General features: G+C 40.3%; 1 pseudogene; it reads right to left on the reverse strand.

Annotated features, from left to right (window-relative positions):
* Window positions 1-1,566: 1,566 nt before the first annotated feature.
* On the reverse strand, window positions 1,567-19,615 carry LOC123835940 (keratin, type II cytoskeletal 8-like; annotated as a pseudogene).
* Between the last annotated feature and the right edge of the window lie 931 nt (window positions 19,616-20,546).

The following is a 20,546-nucleotide window of genomic DNA, read 5'->3' on the forward strand; positions in this document are numbered from 1 at the left end:
GAGAGCTAGAAATATCAATGATACTCCCAGACAGAAACCTGAGATGGTTTTCGAAGTGAGGTCCTGTTGATAATATGATATCAATTCTGTCTAAGATATTGCTATTTTTGCTATCATGTTTTTAGATTTTATTTTGTATTATAATACTTTTTTTTTTTTTTTTTTGGTCAATCCTGCCAGGGACTGAACTATTCCCTGATTGAAATATATATTAACTTCTAGGTCCCTAAGTTTAGAGAAATTAATTTACTTATATAAGAAATCGTAAGATAATCTATGAGTGTAATACATGCTATCCAGATATCAGCATTTTCTGTGTAATTTCTACAGAAAACATGCTTTCTCACTGTACTTTCCCACCCATGGATTGCACAGAGATGGGACAGAATTAGGTATATAATAAAAAGGCAGTGATGGACAAGATTTAAAACCAGTCTGAAGCAACAGTTATTTCACTCTGCAGTATAATTTCCTCACCTCACCCCTACCACCAAAACAAAGGCTGCTAAAATTCAGCAATTCTACAATTCTGTCCAAGCATTAACTATGAACTGCACTGAGATACTTACATTAATTTCCTAGCCAAAGTTCTGCTTTCCTGATCACTGGTCAGTCATTCTCTCCGAACATAATAGAAAGAGATTTAACATTTTTAACACCATCAAGAAACATATAACTTTCATTCTTCTTAAATTGAATCCTTTCATAGTGTTCCATATCAGGAATCCGCAAGGTTACTTAAATTGAATAAGGTTCTTCAGGGAAAAAATAATCCGTTATAAAAATTTTTTAGTTTTTATTTCTCTTGTTTTTTCATGACTATAATATTAGGACTAAACTTATTTAATTAATCCAAGCACACAAATTTTTATTTCTATTTAATTATGGTGTGAAGCATTTTAGGTTTAACAGTGTTTTAGGATTTAAAAACTGAGTAAAAACTTTACTTTTCAAAAATCATTAAATATTAATTTAGAAATATCTCTATATTGGGGTGCCTGGGTGCCTCAGTTGGTTAAGCAACTGCCTTCTGCTCAGGTCATGATCCTAGGATCCTGGGATCAAGCCCCACATCCAGCTCCTTGCTCAGCTGGGAGCCTGCTTCTTCCTCTCCCTCTTCCTGCTACCCCATCTGCTTGTGCTCTCTCTCTCTTTCTGCCAAATAAATAAAATTTAAAAAAAGGAAATATCTCTATATCCAAGGAAATTTTGCTTTTAAATTGATGCATAACCAAATTTTGCTACAAAAAGCGTATCATGATACATTGAACCATGCTCTAGTTTCAATTTGGAAAATAACCTTGGGGGGAAGAAATGGGGAGATGATATTGGCAGAGCCATCTGAAGCTTTATTTGGGAAAGGACATTTGAATTGGCTTTTAGTTGTGGGCATAGGCAAGAAGGGGTAGCCAGGGCAGTAGACTCCCCACAAGGGTAGGTTGAGCACTGGGACTGAGCCTCTCAGGTGGGTCTCCTCTTCCCAACCTTCCCCTGCACAGCTCCTTCCCTCAGAGTCTCTGTGGCATCCACAGAAGCAGGAAGGCTGAGAGAGACCACAGAGGCTGTTCAGTTGAAGAGGACATCAGACGACTTGGACACCAGCTTCCCATTGAGGATGTCTATCTTCTTCACAACCGCAGCATGGGAGTAGCTGACGCGGCTGAAGGAACTGGAGCGAACCTGGGCTAGAAGGAGCTCAGGCTACAGGTGCGGCCAGGGCTCATGAGGCCCCCGTAGGCTGAGCTCAGTCCACCTGAGTAGCAGCTGATGGCTTTAGTATGGATACTCATGTTCTGCATCCCAGACTCCAGTCGAGTCTCCTCACCCTCTAGTGGCTTGTGGTAGTGGCGATCTCCATATCCAGGGCCAGGGTGACGTTCAGAAGCTCCTGGTACTGGCACAGTTTTCCTGCTGGGTCCTGCTTGGCTCACTGCGGGGGCGACCTCTATCTCGGCCAGCTTGGCATTGACGTCCTTAACAGCCAGCTACCTGTGCTGCTCAGTCAGCATCATCGATGCTGTCTCCAGGGAAGCCCTCTGGCCTTTGAGGTCCTCAGTCTTATCCTGGTGTTGGCTAATATTCTGGTTCATCTAAAAAATCTGTCTCTCTGCGATAGAGGTCATCCCAGTGCTTCCTAACCAATGTCTGCAGCTCCTACTACTTGATCTGGTACATGGTCTCCGCCTCAGGCCGGCTGCGGTTGGTGATGTCCTCCTACTGGTCCTTTGCCTCTACAATGATGCCGTCCATGTCCATGTCTATGGACAGCACCATGGACGTGTCAGAGATCCGGGACTGCATCTCACGGATCTCCTCTTCATATATGTGCCTTGAGCTGATCTCATCGGCCAGCCCTTCCAGGCAGGATTCCAGCTCTACCTTCGTTCACATCCTTCTTGATGAGGACAAATTCATTCTCCATGAATGTATGCTCTTTGATCTCCTATTCTACTTATTCTTGAAGTCCTCCACCAGCCCTTGCAAGTTGCCAAGCTCCATCTCAGCCTTTCCTGGCCCAGTGTGTCCAGCTGCAGCCAAAGGTTGTTGATGTAGCTCTGGAGCATGTTGTCCATGTTGCTCTGAGCTGTTTTCTGCTGCTACAGGAGGCTGCACTTGGTCTCCAGAATTTTGTTCTGCTGCTACAGATGCCGTACCTTATCGAGGAAGGAGACAAACTTGTTGAGGGTCTTGATCTTCTCCTTCTCCTGAGTATGCACAGCCTGGATGTTGGGGTCCACCTCCAGCTTAAGGGGGCTGAGAAGGCTCTGGTTCACTGAGACAGCTGTGATGCCCCCCATACCCCTGTCCCCACCATATCCCCCAACTATCTCATGCTGGTGCCCAAGCCACCCCTGAAGCTGCCGCTCCTGCCCACCTGGGAGAAGGCTGAGGAGCTGATGTGGGAGCCAGGTGTGCACGTGAACAAGCAGCTACTGAAGGCCTAGGGTCAGAGGTGGACACCGTAGGACTTCCGGGTCACCCTGATGGATGTGGTGAAGGCTGGAGTAGAGGCAAATAAGCTCAACCTGACAGAGGTTTGAGAAAGAGTCAAGAAGCTGCTTCTAGGTCAACTTTGGAAAAATTTTGAGCAATAGATATCAACATTATAAGTGATTTTTTTTTAATTTAGTAAAAATTTAAATTAAAATATATTCTTTATAACTGAATTTTTCTTAGTTAATTTTGGACTTGGAGTAATTGTATTGCACATTATTTAGCACCTTTTTATATATTTTACTGTTCTTTATTACTTTGGGTTTTCTAATACCACCTTTAAGTTTAAAAACAATAAAATCAAGTCTGATATTAATGTTCTAAATTTTCGTTCCATGACCATTGGTTTCTCCAATCCTCTATCCTGTAACTTATCTATTTGTATGTAAAAGTTTTCAGAGGACTCAGACTGTAAAATACAACACTACATGTGTCCAGAGTTTTAGAAGTAGTTTATGTGTAAAACAATGGTGATGTCAGTTGCTGATTTGGCAAAACTAGTTGTTAGTAAATTTATCAATCTCTTTGCAAAAAAAAAAAAAAGCTGAATTATAAACAAATTGATGCAATCACTAAATGTTTATGGTAGTACACTGTTGAAAAGGCATGTTTCCCCCCACGTCTTTGTGTCCATTTTTTATTAACACTGACTCCTCCCATGCATTTTACCAAGTGAGGAAGCATTTATTTTAATGCTAGATCTGAGAGGCAGAAATGGGAATGCAGATTAACATTAGCAATATCTACCTTCCCGAAGAAAATGAGATCCTTTTTTTATTTTAACTCCTTATGCGATAGATAATATAGGGGCATCCTTCTCTAGAGATGTTTGTGATTCATCTGCTTATAACTGGTAACATAATACTAGTATTAGTAAACCCAGTTACCTCTTTCTAACGCAAGGTAAGCATCAATAAAGGTGACCCATTGCCATGGATCTTGGAAATATCTCTATTGATCTCAAATTTGAATAAGGTCTTTTCCTTGAAAAACTGAGATTTCTGATGGAATTTTAGAAGTGTATTTATTTGTTATTGGGTGCCTGGGTGACTCAGTTGGTTAAGCAACTGCCTTCGGCTCAGGTCATGATCCTGGAGTCCCGGGATCGAGTCCCACATCAGGCTCCCTGCTCAGCAGGAAGTCTGCTTCTCCCTCTGACCCTCCTCCCTCTCATACTCTCTGTCTCTCTCTGTCTCTCATTGTCTCTCTCGCAAATAAATAAAAATCTTAAGAAAAAAAAAAAAGAAGTGTATTTATTTGTTCTTTCTGATATGCTACTATAAATGATTAATTTATTAATGGCATTTTTGAAAACATTATCTGAATGAACTTTCCACTGATAATTATTATAGGTGATTTTTTTCAACAAAAAATTTTAGGATATAAAGAAAACTTAGAAATGTCTTGAATACACCTCAGATTTTATAGAATGATTTTCTTTTCAGGGGATTCGTTTTATATTGCATATATTATGCTCATGGAAACATATACTAAGTTTGGCAAAAATTATTAAATGTTATGAAAATCTATAAAATTATTGAGGATTTAATGCATTTATTTTCTTATACAAAAACATTGATTGATGATAGATACAGATAAAAGCATGTGTTTTTTAACTAAATATGCTTTGTTTCTATGCTATTTCCTTACACTGGGTAATTTAAATATAAATATTTTAAGAATGAGAATATTTTTCACAAATATTAATGAGCAAATATTTTAAAAAACTTTTCCAAAAGTAAAAACCTGAAATGCGCAAATGTGCGGCTTTATCCACAAGTTGTAGCAGTTTTAGCAGTAGTAAATAGTTGCTGTTAAACCAACCATTATGGATATTGAATCAAACTGTGCCAAAATGTCCTACACTTAGAGTATATTGTTGGATTTAGTCTGCCAATATTTTTAGAGTTTAGTTTCACATTTGTTCATAAGTGTTATTATACTGTAATTACTTTATTTCAAACTGTCTTATTAGTTTCTGGTATAAAAGTTTTTGCTAGTTTTATAAAATGACAAGGAGCATGATTTCTCTCTTTCAACTATCTGGAATGATTTATAAAATTTTGGAATTACTTGCACCTTAAATGGTTGATAAAACCTCGTGATAAGATTATCTAAGCTGTATGTGTATGTTTGATTACTAATACAATTTATTTAATTGTAATAGGCTTATTACATTCAGGTTTTCTATTTCTTTTTCATCTGTTTTTGAAAGGTTTTTTTTTTTAATAGATATGTGTCTGTTAGATCTACATTTTCAAATGTTGGCATAATTTGTTTATATCCTCTCTTTTTTTAAAAAAATATTTTATTTCTTTACTGGAGAGAGACAGAGAGAGCAAGTGGGAGAGAGAGCACAAGCTGGGGTGGTGGTGGGGGGGGGAGAAGGGGCAGAGGGAGAAGCAGATTCTGCACTGAGTTGGGAGCCTGATCCAGGGCTCCATCCCAGGACCCTGGAATCATGACCTGAGCCAAAGGCAGACATTTAACCGACTGAGCCACCCAGGCACGCCTATATTCTCTTTTATTATTCCTGACTTAGTTTTTGTACCTTTGTTCTCTGTCTCTGCCTCTCTCTGTCTCTGTCTCTTATCTCATAAAAAATATGCTTGTCTTATAAATTCATCTCAATTTCCAATATTAAAAATATATATAAGGATAATATTAGCCAACATATTTTTATTTTGTAGAAAGTTGTGAGACAGTAGGATAAAGGGCCAAGCAACATTTGCAGATAAAAGGTGAATGCAAACCTCATACAAATTGTTAATCCTATAAATAGATGAATAGATGATAGATCAGATAGAATTTAAAAATATAATAAACTTGAAGTTAGAGTAATGTAGTTTTAAGCTACTTTAAATCAGTTTTATGACAATTAGCTTGATAATGTTCCTTTACTAAGATAATTATGTACATTTTACACGGGAACTCACTCCTGTATCCTAAACACTTCAGCAAAGATAAATGCATTTTTTAAATAAATTCTATTATTAATCTATGGAATTTTATCTTTCCATAAATTAAGTTGGTGATACTTTCACTTAAGTAAGTAGATGTTTCCACCAGCTTCTCAGTAGGAATAGAGCTAGGACTAAGAATAAGGACTCTGTTTTACCAGATGATCAGGAATGTGCTAGAATTCCTTCGGGTCATGAAGATCATTGAACTCTTAAAGGGAATTGGCTTTGTTTTCTTTTAGAGTCTTTATTTTTATGTCTAGCACAGGAGGGCTGAAGAGGGTGAAAAACATGGCTTTCTCTTTAACAGTCAGTTAGTTCACCATTCAAAATCATTTTGTTCCATTTTCTTCAGGCAATGATAGGCCTGAAAGAAATGTAGGGTTTTCCACCTAACTACCTTTATTGAATAGTTGGAATGATTGACAACTCAAAAAACTTTTTTCAAATATAGTAATTAACAGCAGTAATCCTTCCACACAGATGATCTGCTATCAAAAGCATCACAAAAAGGCTTCCCAAACTTGAAATGATGGCTTAGTTAAGTAAGGTATGAAAGTCAGAACAAGCCAGGCACTTTATCTCTCAAATTTTAATGATGGAGAAAACACACTTTGAGCTTTCCTTGAGAAATAGCAAAACCTTAAAAGAAAATTTTGAAAAAAGGAAACTTTGAGATGGTTCTCAACAGATATGCGATGGTTATGCTCAAAATACTCTATCTTATGTGATTAAATATTTCAAAATAAATAATGAAGCAAGTTCCCTTTTGTCTGAAGTCTTTATTTGTCCCCATGTTATTGGCTTTCCTTTTTCTTTCCTTTCTTTTTCTTTGGGATTTGCCAAGATGTCTGTTTGCCATTTTACTAAAGTTATCATCATTTTGTTTTTCCATATACTGTCACATGGACAAACTCTTTTATTTCTGTGTGGACCTTATAATCATTACAGTTTAGGAAATGAATTTACCTTTTTTCATGATGAAAAAAAAGAACTCTTCTCTTTCTATTAGGCCAACATTCTACTGCACTGAATGCTTGCACTTTCAAAATACAAGTTAAACTGTTCTTTATTTACATGGCTGTTTAAATGATGCATGGTATTACATATTGAAGTTTGTGGTGAAATTAATTGCATGTTTCTAAATATGTGATTGCTCTATCACTTTCACTCCTGTAAAAATGAGATGTTGATTTTTACCAAATTTCCCTTGATATTAAATCTTTAGCATAAATGAATATAATTGCTTTCTCATCTAATAGAGCTATCTCCATAATACAGAAGATATTCTTTGGTGTTAAAATAAGGTCATCTAGTGAACTTGGTCTAACACCTCTTTTCTTCAGTAAACTCTGACAAATTTAAGCTTTGGTGCAAGTAGGCTGTTTCAATTTCTTTCTCTTCTTTCAGTATTTTGCTGTAGTTGCTGAATAGTTTCTTAGCAAGGAAAGAAAAAGGATTAACTTGACTAAAACCCAGTTAAAATGCAAATGAAATGAATTTCTGGGCAATAAAGCATGCATTAAGCTGGAACTCTAATGAGCATAATAGTAAAAAGCCCCTGGAATATTTTATGCACCTCTATCTATTTCATCTTTATGTTCATTTAGATGTAAGTCTTCCGATAATTTTAGAGGTTTTCCATTTCTGTTTGCCACAAACATGATTAACAGCTTTATTGCTCCGTTTTCTCCAGAGAAGTCTTCAAACCTACTTAATTTCACTCTCCTGAAACCAAACCACGAAGCCCAAAAAGATTCTTATCTGACTTCTACGATTTATGCTTATTTCATAGGGATGACTGAAATTCAATATTAACGGCAGTATGTAATGTACAATAGTTAAGTGTAGTTAAGAGGCTCTGACATTTGTTTTGCGATGAAATATTTAAAACAAAAGAAATTTAATGTTTGTATTATATTGGTGTGTTAATTATTAGGGTAGAGATAAGAGGGAATGATTTCTTTACAGAAACAGAGACACTAGTTCCTCTTATCAGCCTGCAGATGGAGGATAGCCTATCCAGGAGGGCTGCAGAGGAGGGGTCATTTTGGTGATAGATTTTGCTGAGTTAGGTATTCCTTTGGTTGAGCTAAGCCCAAGTTTAAGCAAATGTAACTAGGTCGTTTCTTTTACCTCGTTAGGCCTATTCACATTGTTCTCAAAAGCCTTTTAAAAATTCAGAGGATTTTAATATATTATCCTATAAAATAATTGTATAATCTATTATTATAATAGATCATAAAAAAGTATGGTTATTATAGAGTAAGTACTATTCCAGAATCATAAAATGTTAATAAGTGTTCAAGGTCAAGAAAATATAGGATAGGTTGAGAGTTAAGTCTATAGAAGCTGGTACATTACGAGTTGAAATAGCTGCAAAAGATTCATGAAGTCTATTCTATGCCAAGAACAGTATCCCTGAAACTAATTTAAATGATTAGTTTTACTTTTTTCATGTTCATCCTTTAGAAAGCATATGGTATAGCCTCAATGATTACAGCAATAAAAAAGGACCATTTGCTACTCATGGCAATGTTGTGACTATGAGATATAGGGTCAAATAGAACAAAAGAAAAGCAGTCTTAAAACTAAAAGCCATAGAAATGTATTATTTAATGTGCATTATCCACTTTCCATACAGTATGCTTTTTGATACTGAAAGAAGGTATTTTGACCTCAACTCTATGTTCCCATATTAGATATATAGAGTTGGTGGGGCAAATGAGTTACTGAGTAGGTGGCCCTCTCTACTAATCCTATTTGATCGACTATCTCTGGACTCTTTCTTTCCAAAGCCAGATTATTAACTTTGCCAATGGCCCCACAAATGAAAGAGCCTTCATCAAGTATATGCTCTGTCCTCTAGGAAATACAAAATGCAGTGCTGCCTGGTGACTCAGAAAGCACTTTAAATACTGAGGAAATGTAACTCTTTTACTATCCTATTTAAATTATTCTTTCTACAGTTAAAATTGAACTGTTATTCTATCATAAAATATGTACCTGTATACTCATTTACTTTCATAGAGTCATGGAGTCCTTAATCTTCACTTCCTTGAAACAATTAATTCTATTCCAGTCATGCTCTGGGTACTGCTCTTTCCTGCCATCCCTATCTGGCTCCACCTCTGCATTCTTTTTGAGTTCTTCCCTATTATTAAAGAGAACAGAAACAACATGAATATGCACTTCCTGTGCTTATCTGAGGCAGCAGTGCTCTGTCTCCATGAGATGTTTCTTCTTCTAATTTGTAGTGTAGTATTTATTCATTAAGGTAATGTACTATTTTAGTCATTCATGGTGGTGGTCGACAGTCTACATTCTTGCAGAACTATGTAGATAGATTATTGGCTCTGACACAAGAAGTTTAGGTCACTTGACTAAACACCACCATTATCGTTTGGCTGTCCAACACTTTTCCCTCTCACATCCAAGTGTGTATAAATCACCCTGTATTTGTTAGAGAACTTCTATCTTCATTGAGTAGGCTATTCTTCTAGTAAACCTTCAGTCATGGTGCCAACATCCTGGCCGACATCGCCCACTGCTGTGATCAATTCAGGGATGAGCACATGATTGGTGGCTTGATCAAACCCTTCCTAGTAGCTATTCTACTACAAAGGGAAGGGATAATTTTTTCTTTGTTTTGATGTAATTTATTTGTATAACCCAATGTCAGAATAAGAAGTCTTTGTTCTCATATTTTTTCTATCTAGAAAAATAGCATAAAACACACTGTTGGTTTGAAAGTACCTAGGAGGTAATGGGAAATAGGTCCTGTATTCAGAGGGAGGGAGAGATGGAAGAAAGAGGTAGGCCACCCCATATTGGTAGGTTGCAGGTTTAACAAGCAAGGGAACTTACATACAAGGCTTGCCTTGGATGGCAGTAAGACAAATAGATCTCCCCACCTGCCTTCCAAATCTTAAAAGTTTATATAGAAGTCTTAACTGGGTTCAGTCACATATACTGTCCATATGGCCTTAATACCACATCACTATCACAAGGCTATGTCCTTGGAGCACTTTTCTGGGAGCAAGGAAAGCAACCAGAACCCACATTCCAAGGATAGGGTCAGGGTGAGGAGCCTCCAATTGCCCACAGCCAGCTCAAGGGTCAACTAGCTGTCACTTCCTCTCCTTCAACACTCTACCTCTCATGACTGGCTCTTATAATCCTACATGCCCCCTTTTCCAAAATGTGTCTTGAGCAGTCAGCAAAGGGATTCATTAGCATAGAGGTGGCTATCTGGCTACATTGGAGGCACATGCAAGAGAAAACTTGGATTAAGACAATGACTTCCAAAATTAGTGACAACTTTTTCAACCAAGATCCAGGATCTGAAACACTGATTTATTAAATTCCCTAGGCTGGGGGTTGGATCACTCATGGCTTTCATATATATCCTTATGTGATTTAATAAAGATAATAAATTAGCAGACTCATCAAGTAAGAATAGACAATATTAGGTTAGGGTGATGGCACAGGTGTCCCATTGTGAGCCCATCCTATTTTGGAGGACAGCTTTTCGCATTGGAGGCATTTCAGTGTTCAATAAGGACAGCCTTTGTTGGCTATTACTCAAAGCTTGATGAGTAAATTTGGTAACGGTTTTGTATGTGCTATAACATCCTCTACATCAATGGAGGGAACAAAGATGGCGGCCAAATGATCATACCAGTGAAAGACACAATGTGTGTACCTGGCTTTAAAAAGAAAGCTTGACATCCAATGTTATTGTGGAGCAGATTCCACCTCTGTGTCCAGGAAAAACCGAAGGTGTGATGGTCCAACCACTCAGGTGCAAACTACATTTTGTGCTGCACAAGCATTGGATTCCATTTAGAGCTACCAAATAAATATCTGGAAAGTGCAACCAGGCAGTGCCAAATGAGTCAGTTTCCCTTAATGTGACAGAATGACTACACAGTGATATCCATCCCATGTTTCCAGTACAACTGGGTTGATTCTGTTCAGAGGGATTTTTCTGCTCCCAAAATAGGAGTTCCCAAGGTGCTCAAATATCCATGACATGGAGTAAGCCATTCCCAAACCTGAGCATAGCCACCCAAGGTTCCAATGGCGTTATTTCCAGGACCTTTTTAGTTTCATTCCAAGCATCGCTTGTTTCAACAGGTCTGGCTATAGCAGGACAACAAGATGTGACTGGATACTGAGTAGTTTCCCCTCATCCAGGAGTCAGAAGTAACTCACCCATCTCGGCAGGACATCCCATTGCAATGCCAGTCGATAATTCCTTTTCCAAGGGTGATGACACTTGGGTGTTCTCAGCAGCATAGCATGTTGATCCATGTTGAACTGAGGCAATGGCTGTCCTCTGTGTCTTCCACACCTTAAAGGTGTTGTGTGCCTCGGCAAGGGTCCCCAGTCTAGCATATGGGGCAAGCGGGCCCTGCTGGTCAATCATTCAAAGCATTAAAGCCTGGGACAGTACTTTTGTCTGCCCAGCCAAGGTGGTTTTACCTGTTAACAATTTAATTTACTGCTTTAATATTTCATTTCTCCTTTCAACCAACCCTGCTACTTGTGGGTTATAGGGGAAATGGAACCTGCATTCCATGGCATGCTATTTTGCCTAGTCTTACACATTATGACCTTTAAAATGTAATTCCTGATCACTGTGTATTCAATGAGGGTATCCACACACAGTGTTCAGTTTCTCTAGTCCCCTAATGGTAGCAGACTAGTCAGCACGAAGGCAGGGAAAAACTTGCGTTAGGTTAGATGTTAGTGTCCACAACCAAGGCATATTTAGAAACCTCACTCAGAGGGAAGAGGCCAATATAATTAATTTGCCAATCCCACACCAGCTGGCAGCTCCAATGGATAGCCCCAGATGCTTTTGGCAGTTGCCTTGGGTGTTGTTTAGAATACACTAGACACACTGTTACTGCATTAACCAAAATACTGTACTTCAAGGACAATCCAGCATTGTTGGCAATATGCCATCTTACATGTGAACTGTGATGGTCACTCTTTCTATGCATCCAATCTGCAATATCTACTTCAGGGTCAGTAAATAGACTCATACTTGAGCGAAGGCATCAGCACCCTAATAACTAGGGGATGTCCAGTGCCTTATGAGCTGGGACATGAAAATGTGAGCACTGCCTTAGTCTCTTGTAGATGGACCCAAATGTCTTTGCACATATCTTGCCCCCATAAGGGATTATTTATGATCATCCACCCCTTGGCTTTCTCTTGCCCAAGCCTGAGGGCTAATCCTCTTAGAGCTGCTTAACTCTCAGCATATAGGGTTAACAGCCAGGGCTCATAAGTAGTCACCAGGAACACTGCTCTGAGCTCAGCCCATTGGCTTCAGCACTTGTCGCTATGTGAGAAGCTCTACATAAAGGAGCACCATGCACACTACTAGAAACTGTTGCTCTATGGGGGTGTGGGGTTTCCGCCCCCTTCCAGAGCTGAGACCAAAGTCCCAGGGTCACTTGTGTTTTGCCAATCACAGCTTCTGGGACAACAGGGTCTTGCCCAACCAGATAGCTCCCCAAAACTTCATGGTGGTGTCTGGGCCTTGAATTTTCTGTGGGTCCACTGCCCATCCTCTCCCTCTCAAATGCTCCAGCAAAGCCTGCAAGGTGTCCTGCAGCAGAGGCAATCTTCACATGTTAAATCTGATATGATCAATATAATGGGCCCATTTTATTGATGTGGGGACAGAGAACAGGATAGGTCACAGGCTACCATCGTATGACGTATGGTAGAATTATGCAGGTAACCTCGGGGGAACACTGAAAAGGTCCATTGTTGTCCCTTCATGTGAAGACAAATTGATCTTGTGACTCAGTGCATAATGAAAAAGGCATTTGTTGGGGCGCCTGGGTGGCTCAGTCGTTAAGTGTCTGCCTTCGGCTCAGGTCATGATCCCAGGGTCCTGGGATCGAGCCCCGCATCGGGCTTCCTGCTCAGCGGCAAGCCTGCTTCTCCCTCTCCCACTCACCCTGCTTGTGTTCCCTCTCTCGCTGTGTCTCTCTCTGTCAAATAAATAAAATCTTAAAAAAAAAAAAAGAAAGAAAGAAAGAAAAAGGCATTTGTTAAGTCCAACACAGCATGATACACTCCTAGGACCATGGTCAAGATACCTAAGATGGTGGCAATGTCCGTCACAGTCATATAGATGGGGAGAGGGCACTACCTTATTAGTTCTTGGTAGTCCACTGTCATCCACCATGAGCCATCTGTTTTTTTTATTTTCTAGACCAAGCTGTTGCAGTTCTTGGATGGTTTCCCTTATGTCCTCTAGGCAGTTTATATTATTTGTCAGTAACCACTCTACACAGGATTATTGGTTTTCAGTTGGTGTTTCCCCTCAGCACTGGTTTAACGACTCTAACCCAGAGGCAGAATTCACCGAGAGAGGTTTGCAGAATTTGACCTTGTGGGATATCAATGTCCAATATGTTCTCTGGTCTTGCAGAGATAAAAACACATTACTGGGGGGATGCCCAATTTTTTGGTGTCAAAAAGACCTTCCTGACTATAACTGTTTGTCCTCTGTAAGCACCAATGTCGCTGAGGGGGCCAGAAAGCTTCTGAAAGTTACCATGTATTAGACTACATTCAGCTCCAGGATCCACCAGAGCTATCACCTTTGTGCCCTCACCTGGAGACAATCTTGAACTGCATCCTATATGCAGGGTGTGGGAGGCTCCTACCCTGAATGGGACTATATCCCTGAGACCTCTGTGGGAGCAGGTGGGGCATCAGGGACGATAGGGGCAGGTGAGGAAGGTCTGAACTGTTTTTCAGGTTTTAAGGCTTTCCACAGGCCAACCGACACAGTGTTGTTGGTCATCTCTTCATGTAGGGTCACTGCAGCAATGAGGTCAAACCACAGTTTTTTCTGGGTTATTTTTACCAGACCCTTTACAAGTGATTGGGATAACCTAGATCAATAATGGATCGCTCAACATTGTAAATATCTGTCCCACAACTGGGCTCAGCATGGATACCAGCATCCCATACTGCCTCTTGGGGGTTAATAGGATAATCTTGGCTCTCATTCTTGCTGTGATTATGGCCCAATCAGGGCTTCAGAGGTGTAAACATCCTGCTTCATTCTCAACTCCCTAAAAATGTGTTGTGCCTCCTTTATATATTTCCAGGGAGATCCCACATGCTCAGGGAGATCCCCCTCATTGGGCCATGCCTCATAGCAGGCTAGAACGATCCATTCCATAAGGGAACAAGTATCTTGAATCCCCCAAGCACCATGCAGGTGCTACCGGAGGGCAGGGTGTGTAGAGATCTTTCTCACTTTCTCTGCCTCTTATTCGGTCAGAGAAATACCATCACCCCCAGTATCCCACAGCTGCCCTAACTGAGCCTGGATACTTGCCCTGGCCTTTTCTCTGGCAATTAGCAGCTATATCAATAATCAGTGGGAGTATATTCTCTCATCGTGAATGTTTCCTAAACTGAGGTCTGTCCCACTGGCTGGGGTTGCTATTGCTGTGCTTTTGTTTTCCTTATAGATCTGGGGTAGGAGGGCACAGGACGCTCTATCCCTCTCACTTTTAATTACCACAACATCCTCCTCTTCACTCTCATCACTTCCCCAGAGATTCCACTTCTTAGCGTCCCAGTCAGGCTTAACCACAAGTTCTATGACCTTACTCCCTGGTATATGTGCCCTCCTAGCTTTGCAAAACTCTACACTGAGGTCTCTGATTTGTCATCATTCCCACCCAACTTGTCTGCCAGCTCTGAAGCTAACAGAGTAGTTGGATACCTGCACGTCCTTCTCTAACTTCAGCTTTTCTTCCAATTTGCTAACTCAAGGGTCAGCCTCTAGCTGGGCATAGGTGGCTGCCGATCTACCCATTGTAGAGGTCAGCCCATTGTGGCAGCCATGTATTTCTCTTCTTTGCTGCAGGGTGCTATGTGTAGTTTCCTCCAACAAGTGGATCAAACTGGCTGGTGTTGTCAGGCATCCCCATACTCACGCTGTGGTCCACACATCTGACATAAAGACCACACCTCCCAATGGCCAACTCGGGGTCTCCCCAATAGATGCCTCATTCCCAAGGCCCATTTATTTGGTCTCCTGGCCAGCTTGCCAAATGTTGATTCACAAAAAGAAATTTCCCAGGTATAATCTGAAACTGACCCTGGAGAGGGTAAGGGATAGCTAAAGAGAAAGACCACTCCAGATTGGTAGGTGGCAGGTTGAATAAGCAAGGAAACTTACATATGAAGCTTGACTTGGGCAGCTGCACCTGGGCACCTGGGTGGCTCAGTCAGTTAAGCGTCTGCCTTCAGCTCAGGTCATGATCTCAGGGTCCTGGGATCAAGCCCCACATCGGGCTCCCTGCTCAGCGGGAAGCCTGCTTCTCCCTCTCCCACTCCCCCTGCTTGTGTTCCTGCTCTTGCTATTTCTCTGTGAAATAAATAAATAAATCTTAGAAAAAAAAATATGAGTAGATCGCTGCATACCCACCCACCCACCCACCAGAATCTTTAAAAAGTTTGTATAGAGGCCTTAGCTGGGTTCAGTCACAAATACCATCCAGATAGGCTCAACACTACTTTACTATCTCAAGGCTATGTCCTTGGGGCAGCTTCGGGGAGCAGGGAAGGCAAGCAGAACCCAAATTCTAAGGGGGAGCGGGGTTGGTGAGGAGCCTCTGATTGCCCAGGTCCAGCTAGCAAGTCAACTAGTGGTCATGTCCTCTCAATGACCTCCTCTAACACATGTAGTTTTATTTAATAGTATACCTGTTACACTTTGGAATGTTAATTTAATACGTTATAAGAAGTAGTACAGGTTATAATTATTAACATAAAAATTGATGCACACAGTTTGGAATAAAATATATCTCAAGAGGAGTTAAGGAGTGTATGAGAGTGAAGGAATGCATGATACTTTTCTCATAAACAGATAAAATATTACTTAAAATTAAGATATGGATCATTCTTTCGATTAGTGAAAACAGGGTGATAGTTAGCTGGAATGGATTCAAAATATTACAACAACAACAACTTATCATCCTGGCGATTCATAAAAACTTTTAATCAATATAATTCCTCTGTAACTAATGGGAGGAAGCTAAATTTAATTTAGAGATCCTTTTTCAAATATCTGATACAGCGTATCATGTTAATATATGCTTATTATGCTAATATATGGAATATAAAGCCTAAGAAATGTATTTAACTCAAGATTCCTTTTTTTAAAAGATTATTTATTTATTTGAGAGAGAGAGAGCAGAGAGAGCAAGAATGGGAGTAGAGGGAGAGGGGAAAAGGGAGAGGGAGAAGCAGGCTTCCTGCTGGACAGGGAGCTCATGCAGTTTGATCCCAGGACCCCGGAATCATGACCTGAGCTGAAGGCAGAGGTTTAACCAACTGAGCCACCCAGGCGCCCCTAACTCAAAATCCCTTATGAAACAACACCATTGCAATGAGCAAGGAATCACATCACCATTAAAAACAGGAAGCTTGCTGGGCTCTGTCTCATAGTGCCAATGATCACAGGGGGTCCAACATTGTCACTGCTGTCCTTTACCTTCTCTTTTTCACAACTGTCTTTTCTTCCTCCAAGTCCCAGCCTTCTACACAGAAAAGACCACCGTGTCCTAATTGCAGGCATCTCCAACTCTAATGCTTTTAGCTGGAATCTTCTTGGATTTGCATCAAATGGGAAATGGAATCTTTGCTCCTTGAAAACCACAACATGGGCGCCTGGGTGGCTCAGATGGTTAAGCGTCTGCCTTCGGCTCAGGTCATGATCCCAGGGTCCTGGATCGAGTCCCGCATCGGGCTCCCTGCTAGGTGGGGAGCCTGCTTCTCCCTCTGCCTCTGCCTCTCTCTCTCTCTCTCTCTGACTCTCATGAATAAATAAATAAAACATTAAAAAAAAAGAAAGAAAACCACAACATGGGGTGGATGACAGTCCTCGACAGGGGCTCATCTTCCCCCGAGTGTGCCTGGACTGTGTGAAAGGTCACTCAAATGAGGGAGTGACACAAGGGTGTGGATGTCAGGGAAGCCACTCATGGATGTGGAGGATGTAAGCAAGTTCTCAGTCCTCTGCGGGTAAGGATGTTGCAGGGCACTGACATATACAACCACGCCCCAAAGGGCAAAAAGGTGGGCTGTGTTCTCTGGCTGTGCTACCACTCCTGAGAGAGAAATTTAGACTGAAAAAGAGTAGTTGAGAGTCTTCAAATGTACAATGTGAGAAAGTGTGAGTTGTATATTAATGGATAATGATGAAATCTAACAGTGAACACTCTGAAGGAAAGAGAGAAGAAACAGAACTTAAACTTATTTAAATCACATAATTGTCAAATGGAATGCATTTGTTTGAAAAAAATTATTTTAATATGTGATAATAACACTCAGGGGAGAGAATCCAGGTTGCCCTGGTTGCTTTTCCATCTCCTGTTACCTATGCTTCTCACCTGCACTCACCTCCCCTCACTGTTGGGACTCGGCCAACACCGGCCGATGCTTTCTCTCTATGAAATGTGTCTTCTTCTAATGTTAATGTACTTTTGTTCTTTGTGTTAATATGTCACATGGCTGTATGAATGGTGGCAGTCTATATTTTAGATTCTAGCCGAAATATATGTGGGTTAGTAGCTAGAAGGTTGACAGGTTAAGTCACCTGACTGAACAACATCATGGCAATGGGCCATGAAAGCCTATCCTTAGACAGGTTTCACAGCAATGTGAATTGCTATTTAATGAGAATAAAAGAATAAAAATATTATTCTGATACACCACAGGAATTTACATTTATTTAGGAAAATCTTACATTGAAAAATATTCCAATTCCAACTGATACTGGGTCTGAAGTGAATGATAAATGTCCCCACTCTATCCTCATTATAAATAAGGCTGAGGCAGATTTGTCTCATAGTTGTGAAAGAGGGAGAGATGTTCTTTTCTTTGCTTGACCTACATAGAACAGTTATACGCTAAAAGACCAAATTAGGTCTGGTGAGGACTTCTCAATAATAAACAATTTTTGAAATTTTAATGGTAAGATATAAATTGTGGTTTACAGGATTTTCAAGAGAACAGATTACTTCTAACTGTTAATCATATAATGTTTTGCCTCTAAAGCAGGATGGATTATTTTATTTTATGAGCAAATTCATCAAGGATGTTGCAGCTGCTAAAAATTTGCTCCTTCTCTAGGCATTTCTCTTTTGTCCATAACTTTACACTGATTAAATTTAAGTACATCCTCTCCCACCAGTTGCAAGATCTGATTCTGTCCTTTAGTCCTCTGAATATTGAGAGGCTTAACTCTTGTCTGACATTACTCACTCACAAAATGAAAATTCAAATTAGGGGGCGCCTGGGTGGCTCAGTCGTTAAGCGTCTGCCTTCAGCTCAGGTCATGATCCCAGGGTCCTGGGATCGAGCCCCACATTGGGCTCCTTGCTCCTTGGGAAGCCTGCTTCTCCCTCTCCCACTCCCGCTGCTTGTGTTTCCTCTCTCGCTGTATCTCTCACTGTCAAATAAATAAAATCTTAAAAAAAAAAAAAAAGAAAATTCAAATTAGTAGTTTGGCTGGACTCCTCTATCTATTAACATAATATTGCTGGAGAATATACCCTACTCATTAAACCTTACTGCCATCATCCAAGCTTCCTGCTAAGGCCCTTCTTTTGTTCTGTTACTTCCCATCTTTCTTCCAGAGATCTCGTTCATGTGTTTGTGGACGCTATACTTTTTTAACGAACTCTTCAACATTCTTCACTTTTCTTCACAAGTACTTGTAATATTGAAGTACTTGTGTATCCCCTCAGAGAGATCTTTAATGACGCATTTATATAAGTGGACCACTCCACCCCATCCCAAATAGAGACTGCCTTGGGATGAGCTTTACAAATTTTACAAAGTGGTGCACATCGATCATAGTCAGCATGGGGTAGCCCAAATTCAATTCTTGGTTCTGCAATATAGAACTCTTTGACTTACACACCACCTGTAGGAGACCCCTCTTGCACCATTTCCGGTCCTTTCTTCCTCAGTCATCTCTTGTTGCAGATGTGGCCACAGTAAATAGCTCTGCATGACTGTGACCTACTGCCCCAGTCACCACCTGGCACGCCACACTGTGCTTCAGTGTCACAAACTTCTTGTTCCAGAATATCTTTTGGCACCACTGTGAGAACTTGCTTGGTGTCCACGCATGCACACTCTGAGATTGTGAGGTCTTCATGCCATGCAGGATGAAACTTGGATGAATAGGAAATGAGAACCAGAGGACAGACAAATCCTGCTCCTTTCTGTTCTCCAAGTGAAAGTCTTGAGATGATTTTATGCAGTTTCACTGGGACTGTGTAACGCTGTGAGCAGCTCAAATTATATCCTTGACCCTTACACCATGAAATTATACATCCAAGTAAAGTAATAGCACACATGTCATTCAGTTTAAGTTCTACTTAGTAGGTAACCTATGCAAAGACAGTATCAGAAATGGTCCTAGAAAGCAGATCCTCAGGATAAGAGTTTGTACCTGAATTAGTAACAAGCAGAAGAGCAATGAGGTTGTCTGTGAAGGAGGAGTGTGGTGAGACACCCGGCATCCGATGCCATCTCAACTAGTGTGGGTTTTACCTGTGCTTACACCAGGTGGTATAAGGAGGAAAGTGAACCATCGTGATGTCCATTTACTGTGCCCTTGGCCAGTATGGGAGAAACAAATATAAAGATGGCAGGCTGGCTTCAGTTAGCTTACTGAAAGCCTCAGAAATGAAAAATGTTCGGCTAGAAGCAGCAAAATTCAACTAAATGAGAAAGCCATAAGAATTGTTTTAAGTTTTTATTTAAATTCCAGTTAGTTAACATACAATGTAATATTAGTTTTCAAGTGTACAATTTAGTGATTCGACACTTCCATACAACACCCGGTGCTCATCCCAACAAGTGCCCTCCTTCATCCCCATCACCTATTTCACCCATCCCCCACCCACCTCCCCTCTGGTGACCAGCAGTTTGTTCTCTTGAGTTACGAGTCTGTTTCTAGGTTTGCCTCTCTCTCTCTTTTTTTTTTTTTTCTTTTCCTATGTTCATCTGTTTTGTTTCTTAAATTCCACATATGAGTGAAATCTTATGGTATTTTTCTTTCTCTGACTGACTCACTTCACCAGCATAATATCTTCTAGCTCCATCCATGTCATTGCAAATGGCAAGATTTCATTCTTTTTTATGAAAGCCATAATATTCTTTAAGGTAACTTTTAGCAGATACTCATCTTCTATAGTCATGGAGAAATCTGTGCTGAAAATCAGGCCCAGTTTCAGAATATAAGTGTACTTGACATGTAAAGTTTTGGCAGATCTCTTATGTCAAAGTCAGGCTACCCTGGAAAAGAAATGAGACTCAAACCTGGAATAGGCATGTGGATGACAATCCCAAGACTCTTAAATTCCAAGTGTCCCTTGAACACTCAAGAGTATTCAAAATATGCACATTCAAATCAGGGTAATGAAGGACTGTATTCTTTGAGGGATTAAGGTCTATATATCCTTAACAGGAATATATATTTGCCCTGGCCAGGCAAATTACCGACCAAGATTTAGGGTAATC

Source organism: Mirounga angustirostris, unplaced genomic scaffold (genome assembly GCF_029215605.1).
Source record: "Mirounga angustirostris isolate CCGP_5_RB_7025 unplaced genomic scaffold, mMirAng1.0.hap1 SCAF_7, whole genome shotgun sequence".
In the NCBI taxonomy this organism is placed as follows: Eukaryota; Metazoa; Chordata; class Mammalia; order Carnivora; family Phocidae; genus Mirounga; species Mirounga angustirostris.